Source organism: Saccostrea cucullata, unplaced genomic scaffold (assembly GCF_032062105.1).
Source record: "Saccostrea cucullata isolate Sc308-1 unplaced genomic scaffold, CSIRO_AGI_Scuc_v1 ctg2142, whole genome shotgun sequence".
NCBI classification, from domain to species: Eukaryota; Metazoa; Mollusca; class Bivalvia; order Ostreida; family Ostreidae; genus Saccostrea; species Saccostrea cuccullata.
This window is the reverse complement of record NW_026936625.1, coordinates 1-20,385: the sequence shown is the minus strand read 5'-3', so window position 1 is coordinate 20,385 and position 20,385 is coordinate 1. Positions and strand designations below refer to the sequence as shown.

The 20,385-nt window shown below is 35.1% G+C and overlaps 1 pseudogene; it reads left to right on the top strand.

Moving 5' to 3' along the window:
• Positions 1 to 221: 221 nt before the first annotated feature.
• LOC134245954 (phosphoinositide 3-kinase regulatory subunit 4-like) lies at positions 222 to 18,145 on the top strand (annotated as a pseudogene).
• The last annotated feature ends 2,240 nt before the right edge of the window (positions 18,146 to 20,385 follow it).

Here is a 20,385-nt window from a genome sequence, read left to right as displayed (position 1 = left end):
TCCTATTCATATGGAAGCATTCTCAGGTAGTGTAGATTCAATTTTTTTTTAATCATGACCCCTTGGGGTAGGGCGCGGGGCCACAATGAAAGGTCAAATGTAAAGAGCAATAAAACCACAGGTAGTCAAAGAAATATGCAAGCAACCTTAGTTAGTGTAGATTCAAGTTTGTTTAAATCATACCCTACAATGTAGCTCTCCCTTTTAAGGATTGTTTGGAACCACTATTGGGTTTCAACTTTTCAATAATAAACTAACTTATGTTTTTTTCCTAGCCACATTGCTCAGGTGAGTGATGTGGCCCATTGGCCTCTTGTTGTTTAAACAGGCAAATTATGACATAGAGCTGCCGTCTCTACGTGAGACCATACTACAGAAAGTTGTGACCCTGCTGAGTGACCCAGACAACAGAAGGTGGTGACCCTGCTGAGTGACCCAGACAACAGAAGGTGGTGACCCTGCTAAGGCCCAGACAACAGAAGGTGGTGACCCTGCTGAGTGACCCAGACAACAGAAGGTGGTGACCCTGCTGAGTGACCCAGACAACAGAAGGTGGTGACCCTGCTGAGTGACCCAGACAACAGAAGGTGGTGACCCTGCTGAGTGACCCAGACAACAGAAGGTCATGACCCTGCTGAGTGACCCAGACAACAGAAGGTGGTGACCCTGCTGAGTGACCCAGACAACAGAAGGTGGTGACCCTGCTGAGTGACCCAGACAACAGAAGGTCATGACCCTGCTGAGTGACCCAGACAACAGAAGGTGGTGACCCTGCTGAGTGACCCAGACAACAGAAGGTGGTGACCCTGCTGAGTGACCCAGACAACAGAAGGTCATGACCCTGCTGAGTGACCCAGACAACAGAAGGTCGTGACCCTGTTGAGTGACCCAGACAACAGAAGGTCGTGACCCTGCTGAGTGACCCAGACAACAGAAGGTCATGACCCTGCTGAGTGGCCCGAACAACGGTGTTAAACAGACCCTACTGGAGAACGCAATCACAAAGCTGTGTGTCTTCCTTGGCAGTTAGAAAAGTACTCACCTTACCAAAACCAGGCATTGAAAAATACTTTTCTCAGCAAGATTTAATTCTACAATCTGATTTAAAGAAAGGCTTGGCAGATTTTACATATTAACATAGTTCAATAGTCATTATAATTACGAGTAAAATGATATACAGCACAGATACTTTCTCTTTCTCTGATTAGAGATAATATGTTGACGGTGCGACCGTTATGGCGAGCGCAGATGTTTATTTTGCTAGAATTTAAATCGGGCTCGAACGTCAAACTGCACGTGACATTTGATGCGTCTAGACGCTGACGTCACATGACGTCGTATGTAAGTTACATTTCCCCCAAAGAACCCTGAACAGTGCTGAAAATAAATGAAGAACGTTTCGTTTGCTATTTATCTTCAATAAATCAGGGCATGTTTACTTTTAGTAGAACTTTTGCTACTATTCTCACGAGAACGTAGCTTAAACAAGTGATGCATTGTGGGTCCAAATTACGGCATCAAAAAATTTTATCGAATGAATGTGCAGTAGTCCGAATTTTCTCTTCGCACAGGCGTTGCTTTAAGAGCTCGCAGTGACGAGCGTCGCTTCGCGACGCTCGCTGCGCTCGCTATTACTAAAATAGCTTATTTACACCTGAGAGCTCGCACTGAAAATCGCTGTATACCGGAAGTGACGTGTGTGACGTCACAAGTGTGACTTGCAGTACAAGTATGTATTAGTAAATCATCAACACTGTCACCTTTGGCACAACCCTCTCGAGGTTTGAAAACTGCAAGACGCAATAAAATGTGATGATAATAAGCAGTGGTCATTTTCAAAACTAATTTGATGTCCTGTTTTCGTTGCCTACAGGTCTTGTAAAATTTTAAAATCAAACGCAAGCAGGCAGTATGTTAGTTCCATTTTCTTGATTTCTAACTTCTGAAAAAAAAACACTATACTTCTACATGCATAAATATTGTAAGTACATGTATATGGTTTGATTACGCCCCCTCCCCAATTTTTTTTTAATGCGCCCCCCCCCCTTTTTTTTATCACAAACACGACGTTACGGAAAGGGAGGCCTTTAATTTAAAGATTAATTCCGATTTTTTTTCTTTATTCTCTATTAATGTTGAGTAATTAATTTTCGCTTCGATCAGCTTTGCTTCCCCATTTTTGTTTTTACACATTTAATTTACTAAATTTTTTTTATAGTTCGACCATAACCTTTAAAGGGCTGGTAAAAGCACCACAACCCCCTTCTAAAAAAAACATCGCTCATAGATATATTTGATCAATTAAATTATAATGAAGTGCCGGATCATTGTTTTGAAGTTCACATCATCGGTAAAGTGCATGTTGTAGATTTTTTTTCCAAACCTCATGATTTCCGTATTCTTTTTCAATCACTGATGTTATTATTCGAAGATCATAATAATTTCACATTTGGAAGCTGTTCACACCTTTCTTAGTGTTTCCGTGACCCTATCTTAATTTACTCTGCGATTGTATTTAATCACTGCTTATTTACGCTTGTGAACTCTTAAAAATATTGTCTGTTAAAATTCTTTTTTATCTCTGTGAAATAACCTTTTATAAATCCATTTCATACAAGCATATGATTTTAATTTTTTTTTCCCGACATTTTAAGATTTACCCACCCTGTCATAACCTGATTATAAGAATGAAAAGTTAAATAGGATTAAAAAAAAAATAACTACGCCGGTTTTTTAAAATAAAATCCCACAATCATCATTAATTTGTGGGTTTATTAATTCTATTGGGGGGGGGGGTGTTATGGCGTACACACATCACTCGGAGCTCCTTGCATGGCTCGTATATTTATTTGAATGGAGTGCTGCGGAGTAAGCCGAGGATTGCTGGTTATGCACATTTATTCCAAAATAATCTTTCTATCACAAATAATTGAAGTTTTAGCTTACAATAACTTGCTGAATTTTTTACTGAGAACAGTGTGTATTGTTTATTGTTTGGATTTTCAGGGGCGAGGTCAATTTCACACCGTCTATAGTTCTATACATCAAATTCTTGTTCTCATTAGCACTAAATACGAATTTGAATGAGTATTTAATTTACATAAATGTAACTGTGTATCAGCTTCTATATTACAGTAATGATTAGATTGGACATCTACAAGGTAGAATGTTGATCATCCGGGACCCGGGACTTGTTCAGTATTGGATAAAATTTAGCATGAAACAATCGACAAACACGTGAATAATGTGACACATAAAACAGATTATACATAAATATCAATTATATTTTAACAATTTTAGTAAACTTACTAAACTCTGAAAGTCGAATTTAGCATCTGACTTTTAATTGAATGTGTTGCATCAAGCTTAGATATATACGTAACCTTGAACAAATTAAATTCCTCAATATTTTGACATGAGGATTAAAACATTTTTTTTTTCTTTTAATTCACAAAATTGTAAAACATACAAATTTTATCTTTTAAAGTCAGTTTATACAACTGCAAGCAACTGAGTAACTTGCCTTTGACCTAAATTAATTTTAAAAAGTCATGCGTACAGTTTTACTGGAGGGGGTGGGGTCATTTGTTTATAAAAAATCATTGCAAAATATTAAAAAAAAATGACAATGAAAAAATATTCTAAAAAGTAAAATGTAAAACGTGTAGAAAAAAGAGTGGGTTCCCACAACAAATGGAAAAAATGAACGCAAAATTAAAATCAGTAGGGACTTACATTATTCATGCTATCAGATGTTTAGGCTTTTATATGTTAAGGTTTCGTCGAAGGTCAACATGTCCAAAAATTTATTTTTACAATTGCCCCAAAACCATGTAAGGTATAAAGTTAAAACTTTTACAGTTTATAAATTCTTGATTGATTAACAGATAGAAAGTATCACTTGATAAAAAAAATACTTGGAATAATATTAATTGAGAAAAATTCTTCTTAAAAATGCATATATTTTCAAAAAAATACACCTAATTAATTCCATGCTTTTAGTGAAAACCATCATTGCAGAAACAAAATATGTTTATCAATGAAGGGCAAGTTGGACTTGGATAGCCTCTGGAAAGTTGTTTTCCCTGTTTATTTTGTCCAAATGTTAAGACTTGAAAGTGAAAGTACAAGTTGCAAATGGCGGATTCTATAGGGGTCTTGTCTTTATACATGTCATGCTTTCAATAACAGCCTTTCAGAGACCATTCACGTCCAACTTGCCCTTCAATGATAAACATATATTATTTCTACAATGTTGGTTTTCACAAAAAGGACAGAATTAAGCAGGTGCATTTTTTAAAAATATGCACATTTTCTGATACAATTTTTCTCAAAGAATATCTTTTTTAAAAATATTTGTTATCAAGTAATACTTTCTATCTATTAATCAGTGATATATTTACAAAATGTAAACGTTTTGACTTCATATCACACATACTTTTGGAGCAATTGTAAAAATAATTTTTTAGACATGTTGACCTTTGACGAAACCTTAAAGGTTTTTTTTTTTTGGGGGGGGGGGGGGGGTAAATAGGTAATGTGTCGAATTATATGTTTTTATTTAATATATATTTTTTTAAATAATGATTTAAAATGCTATTGTGAATATTTTCTATCGTTTTACTCACATACCAATCAATAGTATGCAAACGATTTGCTTCCTCAGGTTCCGCATCGTTTGTGGTCGATTTTCGTCTGGCGGTTCATTAGCCTAGGGCTCAAAACGAGAGGGTTCTCATTGGCGGATCCAGAGGGGGGGTTCCGGGGGTTGGAACCCCCCCTTTATTTTTTGCCAAGTGGTGAGAGAGAGGGAGAGAGAGAGAAAGAGAGAGAAAGAGAGGATAAACGTTTGCCGAGAATAAGTATTTGTACGTCTTACTTATGTATTGAATAGAAAGATTCTCATACATTTAGTTTCCTCTACTATTCCTTCACTATTACTTTTTTTATGAGAGAATGGTAGAAAACAGTCTTCTTATTCTTATATATCTCATATACGATAAGTAATGTGTGAGATTTAATTTGATATTTCCGCTATCTTTGGCCGTGTTGGCTATATATGTACCGTTTTTAAATCATATCTTTTGAAGGAACTAACCTGTTGTTTTAAACCCCACCCGCACCCCACCCCTAAAAATTTTTCAAATTCTAAACGAGAATTCTTTGTACTCTTCGGAAATGTTGCAAATCCATTCAATTTCAAGCCTTCAGTACCACAGGCCTTTAGATCGCTTAGAAAAAAAAATTGAGTTGTTGAAAAAAAAATAAAGGTATGGAACTCTTTTCATGGGGTACCTACTTTCGCCAATAAAATTCTTTTAAATCAAATGCTTTACAATTTTACTTTCTATCCATATCTATTCAAATATAAACAATCTTCATTTCTACCAAAGTTCATTCCGTAATTCCTTATACTTCTCGAGATATTCTGAAATCAATTCCCAAATTGACAATAATTTTTTTACTCGACGTCAGCTTGGGCCTTCACTAATTGTAAAGCGGGAACGACGGGACAAATTTTCCCCGGAATTTATTCTAAACTCAATGAATATTTGCTCATTTGCATTCAAGCTTTACAAGGTTTTTCTTTAATTTGATCATATGGTGTAACTAAGTCATAAACAACATTTTAGCGGTCTAATTGTTTTGAAAATCGAAACGTATATAATATATTCCGGGAAAAATTCGTTCTACCATGGCTTCATTCACATTTATAATCAACATGGCGGTAGTTGTTGATGTAGACGTTTTCAAATTAATTTTTCGCGAAAGGAATATTATTACGGACTTAACATTACAATCTGGAGTAAGAAATCAACTTTAAATTGTTGAAAGATATTGCGAATACTATGCAACTCTTCGCCGCACTTCAAACACCATCTGTTTACATGTGAATGGCCAGGGGCCCAAGCTAATGTCGAGTAAAAGAAAGTAGGTCATTTTTGAAATTGATTTCAGAATATCTCAAGAAATATCAGGAATTTCGGAATGAGCTTTGGTAGAATTGAAGAATGTTTAACTATGAATAGATTTAAATAAAAAGTAGAATTTTAGAGCATTCGAATAAAAAATATTTTAGTAGCGAAATTAGGTACCCAGTGTAAGAGTTCAGTACCTTTATTTTTTTTTTACACACACAATTTTTTTAAAGCGATCCAAAGGCCTGTGTTCAGTACTGTAGTTTTTGAAACGTGTTTTTTTAAAATTCGTATTGGGGGGTACCTTTTCAAAGAAAAAAGGGATGTAATCAAACTTATTAGAATATTTACCACAATCTTAGATCTTTCCATACATATGTGTCAATCTTTGCTTGAGCGTGTGTATGAGTGTGTGTTTGGGGGGGGGGGGGGTTGGAAGGACACAAGCCTGGAACCCCCCTTTCAAAATTGGCTGGATCCGCCCCTGGTTCTACTCCCACATTTTCTGTATTATTCCATAGCAATGAATCCTCAACAAAACATGACGATCCACAAGAAAGTTCTTACGATTCTTCCTGTAATGGACTATCAGAATTATCAGAAACAGCGTTTTCTGTCTATCACTTGAGGGAAGCGAGACACACTTGTGACGTCATTTAACTTGATTGCATTTAACCGGAAGTGACATTGTCAAGGACTGTCGATTGTTTTCACAGGTGCAAATGCAGACGTTCAACACTGATTATCTTTGAAACGGCGGGACCGATTTTAGTCGGATTTTCGCCAAAATGTTTTATGAAACAGGTTAAGTGAATTACGTTGATGAGTAAAAGTACCGTGGCCTATCTTTAAAGTTGTAAAGTTAAAACATGTTTGAGTTGTGGTAGTCAATGTTTGAAGTTTTATTCTCATTCTCTTGCCTGATATACATGTGGAGTAATTAAATGTGGTTTAGGATGGTTGATTTGAATTTTTAGAAATGTTAATTTCTGTATTTAATTTTCAGCCAATGATGTGTTGCTGTCTCACATGATAACATTCCTCGATGACAAGGTAAGATAAATAATAAGTAAAACTATAAAGTCCTATGTGAAATTAACTTTCTCTGATCAGTGATGTACTTGTACGGTATGTGTACTGTATACAGGGTGATTTTCACCAAGTGTTATTTCTGCCCTTTTACAGTTTCAAACAATTTTTTCCCCAATATGAATTCATACAGTTCTAGCTTTGTTTAAGAAAGAACCACGAACGATAGTATTAATTGTTCTCCCGCCTAGCTCTAAGTCAATTTTCAAAAGTTAACATATTTGAATGATTTTCAGAATTTTTATAGATATTTATATGAATTTTCATAAAACGTTACTTTTTTGGGATACCAAAGAAAGATAACTCTAAAATTATGGTAAAACTTAAGTATTTCACTATAGAAATCAATGGAAAACGGAAAATATTTTTAAAACATCTTTCCCCCCCGTGAAACAAAAATTCCTTTTTACAGGTAATATAGACTGTCATTTTACAAATTTATGCCAAAGCTTTTTGTGTTTCACGGGGGGGAACATATGTTTATAGACAAAAAACGAAAAAATGTTGATTTTTCACCAATTTTAAAGCTATTTACAACTAAATAATTGTATTTTAATAATTTATATATGTTTTATTTATTTGTGTACAGCATATGAAAAGATATGAAATACATTCAATCATATTTAAGACTATTTCAAAATAAAGTGATTCTTGAAAGTTCGATTTCACTAGAAAATATCGTCTACCCCCCTTTTTTGAGAGCTGAAATTAATGATCATTTACTATTTAGAGCTGGAATTAAAATGATTAATCAATTACCATAGATCTGTTCTTTGTACTAAACCAAGATTTAATGACCAAATTGCCATTAAAATTCAATTTAAAGGGTACAAAATGTAGGCAGGAATCAAGAGTTAGAGTACGTGGTTCTTGCACTGAAATCTTTGATTTTGCCCAAAAAAGGGTACCTGTGGAAGGGGCAAAAATTTCTCTGTATTTAGAATAGCAGGCTTTATATTTAAGAGACTTTGGAACAGACGATAATGTGCTAATTTATGAATACAGTAAAAGTTGTTTAGTATGAACACAGATATTGCAACATGCAACTCTTTCCCGGTGAGTGTGCTAAAATTTGAATATGCCAAATAACAGTGTATGTAAACTTACATTATTTTCTTGTTTTTCAGACTGACTGGCATCTCCGTGACTCCTTCTTTGACAACATTGTGGGTGTGGCCGCCTACGTCAGATGGCAGAGCTGCTCTATACTGAAGCCACTTATTGACCAGGTACGGAAATCGGATGATAATAATTATAGCCAGTCAATTAAATCTTACAGAAAGAATGATAATTGAATCCCCAATGGAAACAATGATTTCACAGTATAAACTTTATTTTCTGTTTCAGGGCCTGAGTGACTGGCAACTGCAGAATTTGTGGTACACAAGACGTTAGGTGTTCTACAGGATCTTACAGAATTAGGTCTCATTCAGAAATCCATGCTCCAGGAATTCTTACATGAAGTGATCCCTTTTTTGACACACCCTGTAAGTAACCTATAAAAAAATTTGACCAAATAATTACATATATTTTATTTCATATATTTATTTAGGCTAAAACTGTGCTCACTTTTGTAAACATTTCTTATTCAATAATTTGAATCAAGTGAGTATTATAAATTCTAACATTATGTAAAGGCTTTTGTCGAACACTTGTTTGTTTAAGAAATAAAGTCCGCATTTTCGTGAATGTTACAGAATAATCTCCTTGGTCTCGAAATGTTGTTTGAAAGATAAAAGCTTTGGCAAGCGCCTCAGCTTTTATCTTTCAAACAACGCTTCATTTCTTGACCCCAGAGGTTATTCTGCAACATTCCTGAAAACGCGGACTTTATTTCTATTCTTCCACGTATGGTACAAATGCTAAATTAAGGATAATCGTTTCCTCTAAAGAGAAACAAATTAGGTCACCATGTCTCGATTATGCTGTTTTATTTAACACCAGAGGTAAAATTTGTTTGCTTACCTGTGTACATAGAATGCAGACGATTTGAGCTTTCCTTACATTAAAAATAGCCTTTTTACAAATTACCAAAATGTTCATAATTATATGTATTGATAAGTTAAAATGATTATACAATAACAAAATCATGTTCCTGTTTTACTGCTAAAATTATGTTGTTTAATGTGGAGGGAGGTCCGTGGAATAGCCCCGCTTAGCTATAAAAACCAACATTCGATCATCAGCAACTTGATGCAATTTACAGTGTTTATACTGCAAAAGCAATTGGCAATCCTCGGCTGACTCCGCTCCGCTCCATTCAAACCTCGGATGTGATTGGTGGAGGAATACGCAAGAAATCCTTACATTTCTCCGCCGGAAACTGCCTTATCACTCATTTCATATTTCGCTCTGCATAAGGTTCTTCGAAAATGTTTCTTTATTTATGCAATTCTTTATCGTAAACAGGTTTTGATTACATCCTCGTGTGAACAGGCTTTGAATGCAAGACAAAACTGTTGAGTGTGCCACAAAATAACTCCGATTTCAAATGTATGACATTTGAAAGAAATTCAAATAAGATGATACATGACTGAATCAGCAAGATGGTAGATCACCATTGACGTCCGAGGTTATGTGCGAGGTACGAGTCATCCGAGGAACTCCGAGTGCTGCAAAAGACGACACATCGCTGGGTCTAAACATGTATTTCATTCTACAGCCAAATTAACATGCAATCCATTTGAATTGTTCAGATTTGATACGTGTTTCTGATCTAATAATTTTTAGATGACGTTCGTGATTTATTGGAGAATAATGTCCTGCGGTTTCCTTTGATGTTTTGAATAATCGTGGTAGAATAAATCTTATTCCTGACTACAAACAGAAATAGAAAAAGAATATATACAAGGGAATGTGCCAGATAATAAATATTTATGATTTTAGTGGTGGAAAATTCAAAAGGTTTAATTTTTAAAGTTTCATTTTCATTTTTTAACCAGCAAAATTGCAGTATGAAATAACTACACATTTTAAAATGCTTCTTTCAGATTTTTCTGCTGAATGCCCTGCAGAAGGTCTTTGACTACATCCTGCGGGTCAGCCAGCCTGACTGAGTGTTTGATATTCTGAGGGTCAGTCAGCCGGATCGAGTGTTTGATATTCTGAGCGAGAAGCAGTACTAGTATATTAGGTCCATCAGCCGGCAGGGGCATCGCATCATCTCATCATCTACTCTGAGCTAGATGAGACAATGACCCAGGTGATTCAGTATTCAGTAAATTAACAATTAGGTTTTAAAAAATAGAAGCATAACATTTTCTCTCACATCTTAATCAAGGTCTATGTGTCTTAGTTATTTACTGGAGGAGAATCCTTCCTTATGTAGGTTTTTAAAATAGTTGTCTACCTTTGATATGGGTGAATCAGACAAGAAGACAAACTTCTTGTAAGTACAATTTAGTTTATAATTTATTGCCTTTCATACATGTATGATATATTAAGGCTCATATTCTAAATATTTCAGATGCTGAGCTGCATTTGTTTTCCGGCCATGAAAGATTACATAATGAAATTAAACAGATCCAGAGCAGGGTAAGCAAGTTAAGTTAATTTCTGTTAAGTTCTGTGGAGACTCAACAACAGTCGGGGTATAATTCTCACAGTAGATTCTGTATTGTGAGCCAAGGTAAAGCAAAAACCAGGAGACATGCTGAATTACTGAGACAGAAAGATCCAAAACAGCCTTGAGTGGATCTAAGTACTTCCAGGTTTGTGTACCGTAAATACTACTGACTGTACACAGTGTTTTCCTGTTGAAAGATAATATCAGATGTGCAAAATTCAGTTGGATCATTAAAATTTGGAGCACAGGGGTTACAATTTAATTCAAAACGTTTGCATAAAATTACTACAGTTGTAATAGATATGTTTTTACCCCTATACATGGAGAAATTTTGCTTCCAAAAAATGAAAATGAATGTTGATATTCATTGATGTAAGTGATTTTTTTTTTTTTTTGGGGGGGGGGGGGGGGGGGGGGGTTCTAGTCGTTCTTCTAAAAAGACAAATCCAAAGGACCAATCTGTTACCATGGTGAGTAGCTGTATAGTGTCACTCTACATTTTTTGTTACTAACGAACATGGATATAGCGAATTCACGGAAATAGTGAACTAATTTAGAGTCCCATTGAGGTTAAATATAGGCTAATGAAATTTACATCTTTTATAATGAACTTTCTAAGATTATGAAAAAGAAATGATAAATAGAACTTACTCCATTTCCTATAGCATTTGTAAAAAAAAAATTCAATTCATAAGAAAACCTTACATGTAGTTATTGAAGATATGTTTTGTTATATTTGCTTCACTAACATAGTTGGTAGTAATACTTGAAAGAAAACATGCATAGTGTTAATTTGCTTTTTTGTTCTTACAAATTTGTTATACAGATATAACGAATTGCGGATATAGCGAATTTAAAAAAATTCACAGGTCCCCGGTACTTCTCTATAACCGAGTTTTACTGTAAATAGAAAAGTGCATCATCAAGGGGAATAACTCTTCTAAGCACTAACATTTATCTTCTCTTTGTAATACTATTCAGCAATGACTTTATTGAAATTTAACTGCCTTAGCCAAATAATTTGTTATTATATACTAGTACATGTACAAAATTAAAGAATCTGCTATCTTCTAGCAGGATTCAAGTTTCTCAAGACCAAGCATTCTTTGCTACAGGCTCCAATGATGGTACAGTCAAATTATGGGAGTCTGAAGAACTGGGGGTAACAGTGTTACTAAATACTAACCGCTCTAAACAGACCCTCAAGAATACTTCTGTACCTGGTAAAATAACAAATTACTTTGAAATACACTGTATCATGTCATTGATTTTTTTTATGAATATCCAATTTTCTTTATATCGTCAGAAAAAAAAATTTAAGATGAAAAAAAAAAAATATGTGATTTTTTTAAATTATCTGATTTATACTTAAATATAGATACATATAAGTGCTGTTTATTTCTTTGTTTGACGAGGAGAGAAAGTGAAAGGTTTATAGTTTTCTGTGAAGCTCCTGGATCTGCTCTCTCTAGCCACATTCACCGACACGGGGGGGGGGGGGGGGGGGGGGGCAATCAACATTTACAGGTCAGTAGTGTCTTTTATATATTGAAGTTGGAAATCAATGAATTGTTTCTTTTAATGATTTGCTTTTTTTAAAAGCAAACAACATTAACAAGCCAGTAGTGTCTTTTATATATTGAAGTTGGAAATCAATGAATTGTTTCTTTTAATGATTTGCTTTTTTAACAGGATAGATACAGGAAAGGCAATTTGGAACAAAGCGATTAATGTGGACAAGTCCAACTATGGAAACATAGTAGATCTCACTATTTTGAAACTCAGAAATGATCCAAAATCCAGGTAACAGGCAAAGCAATCTAGTCATACACAGGGTAGTCAACTAAAAAGGATTTGAAGTCACTTTTGATTTGAGAAAAATCTGTGTAATCATTCTTAAAATAAGAAAAGATTTAGATTTTAAACTTAAGATCATATCTGAAATGTTAATATTTGGAACAGAAGACATTTTTGTTGGTATTCAACTTAACCATCAAACCAGATTTTAACATACAACCGATTGTCTGCTTTCTGTATAATGGTTGACTTTTGTAGGTCTGATCACCTCCTTTGCTGTACACCACTTCCTATGCTGTACACCACCTCCTTTGCTGTACACCACTTCCTTTGCTGTACACCACCTCCTTTGCTGGACACCACCTCATTTGCTGTACACCACTTCCTTTGCTGGACACCACCTCCTTTGCTGTACACCACCTCCTTTGCTGTACACCACCTCCTTTGCTGTACACCACTTCCTTTGCTGTACACCACTTCCTTTGCTGGACACCACCTCCTTTGCTGTACACCACTTCCTTTGCTGTACACCACTTCCTTTGCTGTACACCACCTCATTTGCTGTACACCACTTCCTTTGCTGTACACCACTTCCTTTGCTGGACACCACCTCCTTTGCTGTACACCACCTCCTTTGCTGTACACCACCTCCTTTGCTGTACACCACTTCCTTTGCTGTACACCACTTCCTTTGCTGGACACCACCTCCTTTGCTGTACACCACCTCCTTTGCTGGACACCACTTCCTTTGCTGTACACCACTTCCTTTGCTGTACACCACCTCCTTTGCTGTACACCACTTCAAGTGTTGGTTGACTTTTATAGGGTTGATCACCTCCTGTGTTGGTTGGCTGTGGGGACTAGCAGTGAGACACATGTCTCCTGGGACGTGAGATTTCAGCTTCCCATCGACTCTATAGTCCACCCTATAGGTAAGAATCAATGTGTCTTTCATAATAAAAACTGCCCTTCATTATTGGTAAGTTTTTAAATTGATAATTATATTGCTAAGGACAGGTGCCCATATTATTGGTAAGTTTATATATTGATAATTATATTGATATGGACAGGTGCCTGTATTATTGGTAAGTTTTTATATTGATAATATATTGCTATGGACAGGTGCCCTTCATTATTGGTAAGTTTTTATATTGATAATTATATTGCTATGGACAGGTGCCCTTCATTATTGGTAAGTTTTTATATTGATAATTATATTGCTATGGACAGGTGCCCTTCATTATTGGTAAGTTTTATATTGATAATTATATTGCTATGGACAGGTGCCCGTATTATTGGTAAGTTTTTATATTCAATATAAAAACTTACCAATAATACAGGCACCTGTCCATAGCAATATATTTATCAATTTGATAAATATATTGCTATGGACAGGTGCCCGTATTATTGGTAAGTTTTTATATTGATAATTATATTGCTAAGGACAGGTGCCCTTCATTATTGGTAAGTTTTTATATTGATAATTATATTGCTATGGACAGTGCCCTTCATTATTGGTATGTTTTTATATTGATAACTATATTGCTATGGACAGGTGCCCTTCATTATTGGTATGTTTTTATATTGATAATTATATTGCTATGGACAGGTGCCCTTCATTATTGGTAAGTTTTTATATTGATAATTATATTGCTATGGACAGGTGCCCGTATTATTGGTAAGTTTTTATATTGATAAATATATTGCTATGGACAGGTGCCCGTATTATTGGTAAGTTTTTATATTGATAATTATATTGCTATGGACAGGTGCCCATATTATTGGTGAGTTTTTATATTGATATTTATATTGCCATGGACAGGTGCCCTTCATTATTGGTAAGTTTTTATATTGATAATTATATTGCTATGGACAGGTGCCCGTATTATTGGTAAGTTTTTATATTGATAATTATATTGCTATGGACAGGTGCCCGATCATGCACCCCCAGGAGGAGTCCTGGCTAATCTCAGCCACCCAGGGAAATAATGAGGTGTCCATATGGGACGTAGAGACGGGGGCCAGACAAAAAGCCTGTGGGCAAGTCCTTCACCCACACTTAATCTCAATCAGGTCAGTGACATTTTGAATTGGTCACATAGAAACCAGTCAAAGAAAGTTTTATTACATGTAATTATTTAGTTTAGAAGAATCAGATGACTAAAGAGTTAAAAAAAAAGAATCTCATTTTATTTTCTTTTTAGCTCACCTGATAGCCAAAGGCTCAAGTGAACTTTTCTGATCAAAATTTGTCCATTATGTCTGTCACCGTCAGCGTCGTCGTAAACTTCTCACATTGTCATCTTCTTCATAAGAACCACCCAAGGCCCAATTTCAACCAAACTTGCCACAAAGCATCCTTTGGTAAAGGGGATTCAAGCATCCTTTGGTAAAGGGGATTCAAGTTTGTTCAATTCAGTGGCATACCATCATTTTTGAAAGTGGGGGGGGGGGGGCAGGCAGAAAAAATTTTATTTTACTTACCTGAAAAAGTTGACAAGCAAAGGGGGGGATAGGTAAAGAATTAATTACTTAAGCTATTATAAGGAGGCCCAGTATTTTCCGTAATATAATATACACGTTTGCCAAAATTTTAAATCTATGTGCATGTACAAGATGATTGGTAGTTTCAGAATATGCGAAGCGAAATTTCCACAAACTGTCGTCTAGACGTATAGACCACGTTTAAAGCACAGGAGTTGGCAATAAACAAAATTGAATCTACACAACCTGAGCATGCTTTCATATAAATATTATGAATTATGGCTTTGTCATTCTTGAGAAGAATATTTTTAAAGAATTTTCCTATATATTTCTATGTAAAACTTAGGTCGGCCATTTTGGCCCCTCCTTCTTCAGGGGGTTATGATTTAAACAAACTTGAATCTACATTAAGAATTAATGTTTCCCCATAAGTTTCATTTTTCCTGGCATAGTGGTTCTTGAAAAGAATATTTTTAGTCCCCTTAGACTTTAGGTTTCCACTGCATCCGTCCGTCTGTCTGTCTGTCTCCGTCAGTCTGTCACACTTAGTTTTCCGCACTTTTTTTTCTAAACACTTGCAGATAATGAACTGAATTTCGGGATGTGATCTTAATGAGTTAGAGATCAAGTTTGAATTTCGCGTCGCTTCATTGATTTTTGACAGAATTATGGCATTTTGAATATTTTTCATAATCGCTTCATTAAGATAAGGTTCGAACTGCGCTAACTTCTGACTGTTCTTGAAAAGAAGTCAAAAATGTGAAAAGTTTTTAGACAGACTGACAGACAGCTAGACAGACAGACGGACGCCGTGCATAATGTGATCAGAAAAGCTCACCTGAGCTGAACAGAAAAGCTCACTTGAGCTTTCAGCTCAGGTGAGCTAAAAAGGAACAGTCTGACTAAAATTTTACACTGATGACCATTATAAGTCAACTAGCTCATTTAAATATGAACTATATTTGTTACAAATATTTTTGACTGCCAACATATTTATCAATAATTTACCTATATATCTAACATTTATTTTTGGTTCCTTTAAACTTTACAATGAAATATTTCTCTTAACACAGAAATTTAAGTTGCACAATTATTATAATTAAATTGTGCTAATAAAACTATATTTTGAAGAATACCAACTTTTGTAAATGGATGCATTTTATTTTACAAGCACAGAAAACAGTGATTCAAAAAGCTATGCTTTAATCATTTCATTTTCTTGTTATGGAATTAGATATTATTATATCAAATGTTATTTTCAATATATACCTCTTTAATTTTGTTTTTGATGTTCAGCGAATAAAAATTATTTATCCTATATCAATTCACCATTTTTGAAATTCATATCTTCATATACACTTGATGTTCTTATCTGAATAAATGCAAAATTATTATCCAATTAAACCTGCTTTTGAAATTAAGGAAAAACAAGTATGAAAAAAATGATACATTGTATATGAAGCAGAGAAATATTTCCACTTCAATTCAAATAAAAACAATTAAGTCATAGGAAAAGGTATACAATTTTGTAAAATTTCTTTAACTAGGGTTAAAAATTGCCATTAATCAGACTGAAATTTCATTATTTTTTAAAAATATAATGGTGTTAATTTTGAAAATTTAGGGAAGCGTTCTTCAAGGCAGGGGATCTACACAATCCTAAGGACTTCCAGACGGCTTTGAACAGGACTTTCCGTATAGGCACTCTCCTCTGCCATTTCAAGCAGTCAGAGCTTCTGCAGCTGGTTGCACATCTGGCCTTAGAGGCGAGGAAAAGGACCCAGTCTGTCACCTACAGAAGGAAGATGGTTGCCAATGCCGGAAGACAGGAAGGAACATCCATGATTTCCTTAGCTCCACTCAGATTCTTGACCTTGCCACAGGGTCTTTGGTAAAATTATACTTTCACTTTTTAGCTCACCTGAGCCAAAGGCTCAAGTGAGCTTTTCTGATCAAAATTTGTCTGTTGTCTGTCGTTGTCGTTCTTGTCGTTCTTGTCGTTGTCGTCGTCGGAAACTTTCACATTTTCATCTTCTTCTCAAGAACCACTGGGCCAATTTCAACCAAACTTGGCACAAAGTATCCTTGGGTAAAGGGGATTCAAGTTTGTTCAAATGAAGGGCCACACCCTTTTTCAAGGGGAGATAATCATGAATTTGTTAAAAATTAATGGCATTTAAAAAAAATCTTCTTCTCCAGAACCACTGGGCCAGGAAAGATGAAACTCATGTGGAGTCATCATCAGGTAGTGTAGATTAAAGTTTGTACAAATCTTCACTCCGAGGCAAGGGTGACAAAATGGCCGACCCAAGTTTAACATAGGAATTTATAGGAAAAATCTTAAAAAATCTTATTCTCCAGAACCACTGGGCCAGGAAAGATGAACTCATGTGGAGTCATCCTCATCCATCAGGGCAAGGGTGGGGCCAAAATGGCCGACCCAAGTTTAACATAGGAATATATAGGAAATATCTTTAAAATTCCTTCTCCACAATCACTGGGCCAGGAAACATGAAACTCATGTGGAATCATCCTCAGGTAGTGTAGATTGAAGTTTGTACAAATCATGACCCCCCGGGGTAGGGTGGGGCCAAAATGGACGACTCAATTTTTACATTAGGGATATATAGGGAAACCGTTTAAAATCTTCTTTTCAAGTACCGGTACTTCAAAGCTATTATTAGTGATATTTATATGGAATTATCCTCAGGTAGAGAAGATTCTAGTTTGTTCAAATGATGAAGGCCTGGAAGGGGGGGGGGGGGTTAAATTCAAGCCTGATGTGCTCAGGTGATTGCTGTGGCACCTGGGCCTCTTGTTATGTAATTTAGATGTTTAAATTTTTCTGAAGCTTGGCTTGGAGTACAAAACATCTCATACCCACAAATAAATCTTTTAAAAGAATTAAATAGATAAATAAACTAAGTTTATTAAAAGTGTGGATTTTCTTATTTCAATACTTGAACAATAGTAACAGAATACTTTTTTCAGATTCATCCCATGGACTGTAGTCTCATATGGCTGAGAGGTGCACCTAATCCAGGTCCCCACTGGCGTAGAAGCTCTGCACGAGTTCCTTGGCAAGGCTGAAGACATTCTGCACGAGAACATAGGGCCAGCAATCCTGTCCTGGGCCTTGATGTATGGACTAAACCTGTACACCAAGTGGATGGAGGAACTCCGGCATTTCAACCTTCCAGTCCTGTATGGCCCTCCTACAGCAGGAAAGACTTGGATTGCCCAGTGTGCAGCCTGGCTGAGTGATTGCCCAGTGTGCAGCCTGGCTGAGTGATTGCCCAGTGTGCAGCCTGGCTGAGTGATTGCCCAGTGTGCATCCTGGCTGAGTGATTGCCCAGTGTGCAGCCTGGCTGAGTGATTGCCCAGTGTGCAGCCTGGCTGAATGGATTCAGTGAGCTGCATATTGCTTCAAGGTATATAATTTTGCTACATTCAGTGCTATCTGAACAGAAAACAAATCCAAATTTATCTTAAAATACGAGATGAAAGGTTCATGTACTTCAGGTTAACAAACTTTTGTCCATTTTTCCTTTGTTAAGTGAAAACAAAATTTTATTCCTTTTCACAATTTGTTAAGACAAAACAGACTTTTCATCCATTTTCCTTTGTGAAGTGAAGACATATACAGTGGACCCTCATTTATTGGGATGCTTTGGTTCCCAATAAAGAATGACTGTACTTAAAGGTACTTGGACACAGATTTGAAGTTAATATTTTCTGTATATTTCTGTATAATATCACGAATTATATATTTTAATAGCATTTCACACAAAAATTAATTAAAAATCTTATTTCATTTAAAAGTTATTAAAACTTTAAATTTTTTGGTTTGATTGACACATCCTTTCACTTTCACAATTTTTAACTTTATTCTTAATCCTTAGGAAAGGTGGCATTCTTGTTGTGTATTAATGAGAAACATCGAAACTTAAATCCGGAAAATAATTTTACTTAGGGTAAAAATGTTGGAAAGCAAAACTCCTTCACAAGTATTGTCATTCCGTTGTGTACAGAGTTTAGCATATCGAGCACACTCGTGTTATGTACACAGTTTTTGTAAACAGCGGGAAAGCTTTGTTATTGTTTGGTGTTTTGGTTCACCGGGTGCGTTTAAACGCCAAAGTGTGCTCACAACAACTACACGGACTGACAATATATTGTGTGTTTGTTTTGCTTTCGAACATGTCTACTCTGAATTTTCTGGATTATAGTATTAATATTTTTCATTAACAAACAAAAAGAATGTCAATTTTCCTAAGGATTAAGAATAAAGTTAAAATTTGTGAAATTCAGAGATGTGTCAATCAAACGCGCCAAAAAAATTAAAATTTTAATAACTTTTAAACGAAATAAGATTTTTGATTAATTTTTGTGTGACATGCTATTAAATTATATAAGTCGTAATATTATAGAAAAAATATAAACTTCAAATCTGTGTCCAAGTACCTTTAAGGACGTTATTTGGAACCTTTTCGGCTATCAATTTTAAGCTTCTGATTATAATATATCGCTAAAGTAATAAATGATAATTGTGCTTGTATATGTTTTTGATAAATATGTCTCGATTTTACAGTCATATATACTTCTATAATTACATACAACGCTACTGAAAAGAACATGTACAAGCCTAAAATTCCGGAAAATTGAACCGGGCCGCTTTTGATTTTAAGGTCGCAGCAAAGGGGCGGAGACATTTAAATCGCATGGAAATGGATCGTAAACATAAGCACATATTTTCCCGTTTTACATTTTTACATTATATATGAAAAAGGTGGAGAGGAGGATTTTGTGTACAAAAATGAATGATTTATAAACATGCATATAATTTCATTAATTTGTATCCAAGTAAGTAAGTGACATGTGTACACAATTATGGAATTCTTTGTTTACGGACTTTATAAAATAACAATCAACACCCAGCCAATCGTGCCAAACAAAATTGAAATACAATTTATATAGAAAATAAAGAGCACAACGTTAAGAGAAAAACACAAAAAGTGAATAAAATTAAATATCATTGAGATAAATATATATGCATTTTGTATACTATGTTGGTAGTGTCTGTTTTAAGAATGATTGGTGAATGAAAATGACACCGAAATGCCTTTTTATTTTCTGAACATTTAGGACTGTCTTCGCAAAAATGAAAAAATATGTCCTGGATAATTTGAAATACGTACACAGAGTAAATCCATATCTGACCATTTGATTATTGTCGTTGTTTTCAAAAAGTTTTAATCGGTATTCAAAGTACAAAGGACAATGCATTAAAATGAATTTCGTCTTAGTGTTTTAAAATTAGCATAAGTCCGCAATTTGGGAATGCTTAAAATCTCACTGCTCATGAATCAACTCAATCTTAAAATAATTATGTGATCGTACCTACAGTGCATTTTCCTTTTATCTTATCAATCTTTTACTAATCTAATGATTGTGGACTTATCAGTAACGTAAAAATAAAAAAAAAATAAAAAGTTAAGTTGTAACCAGCTCAGATACTAATAGTATTAATGT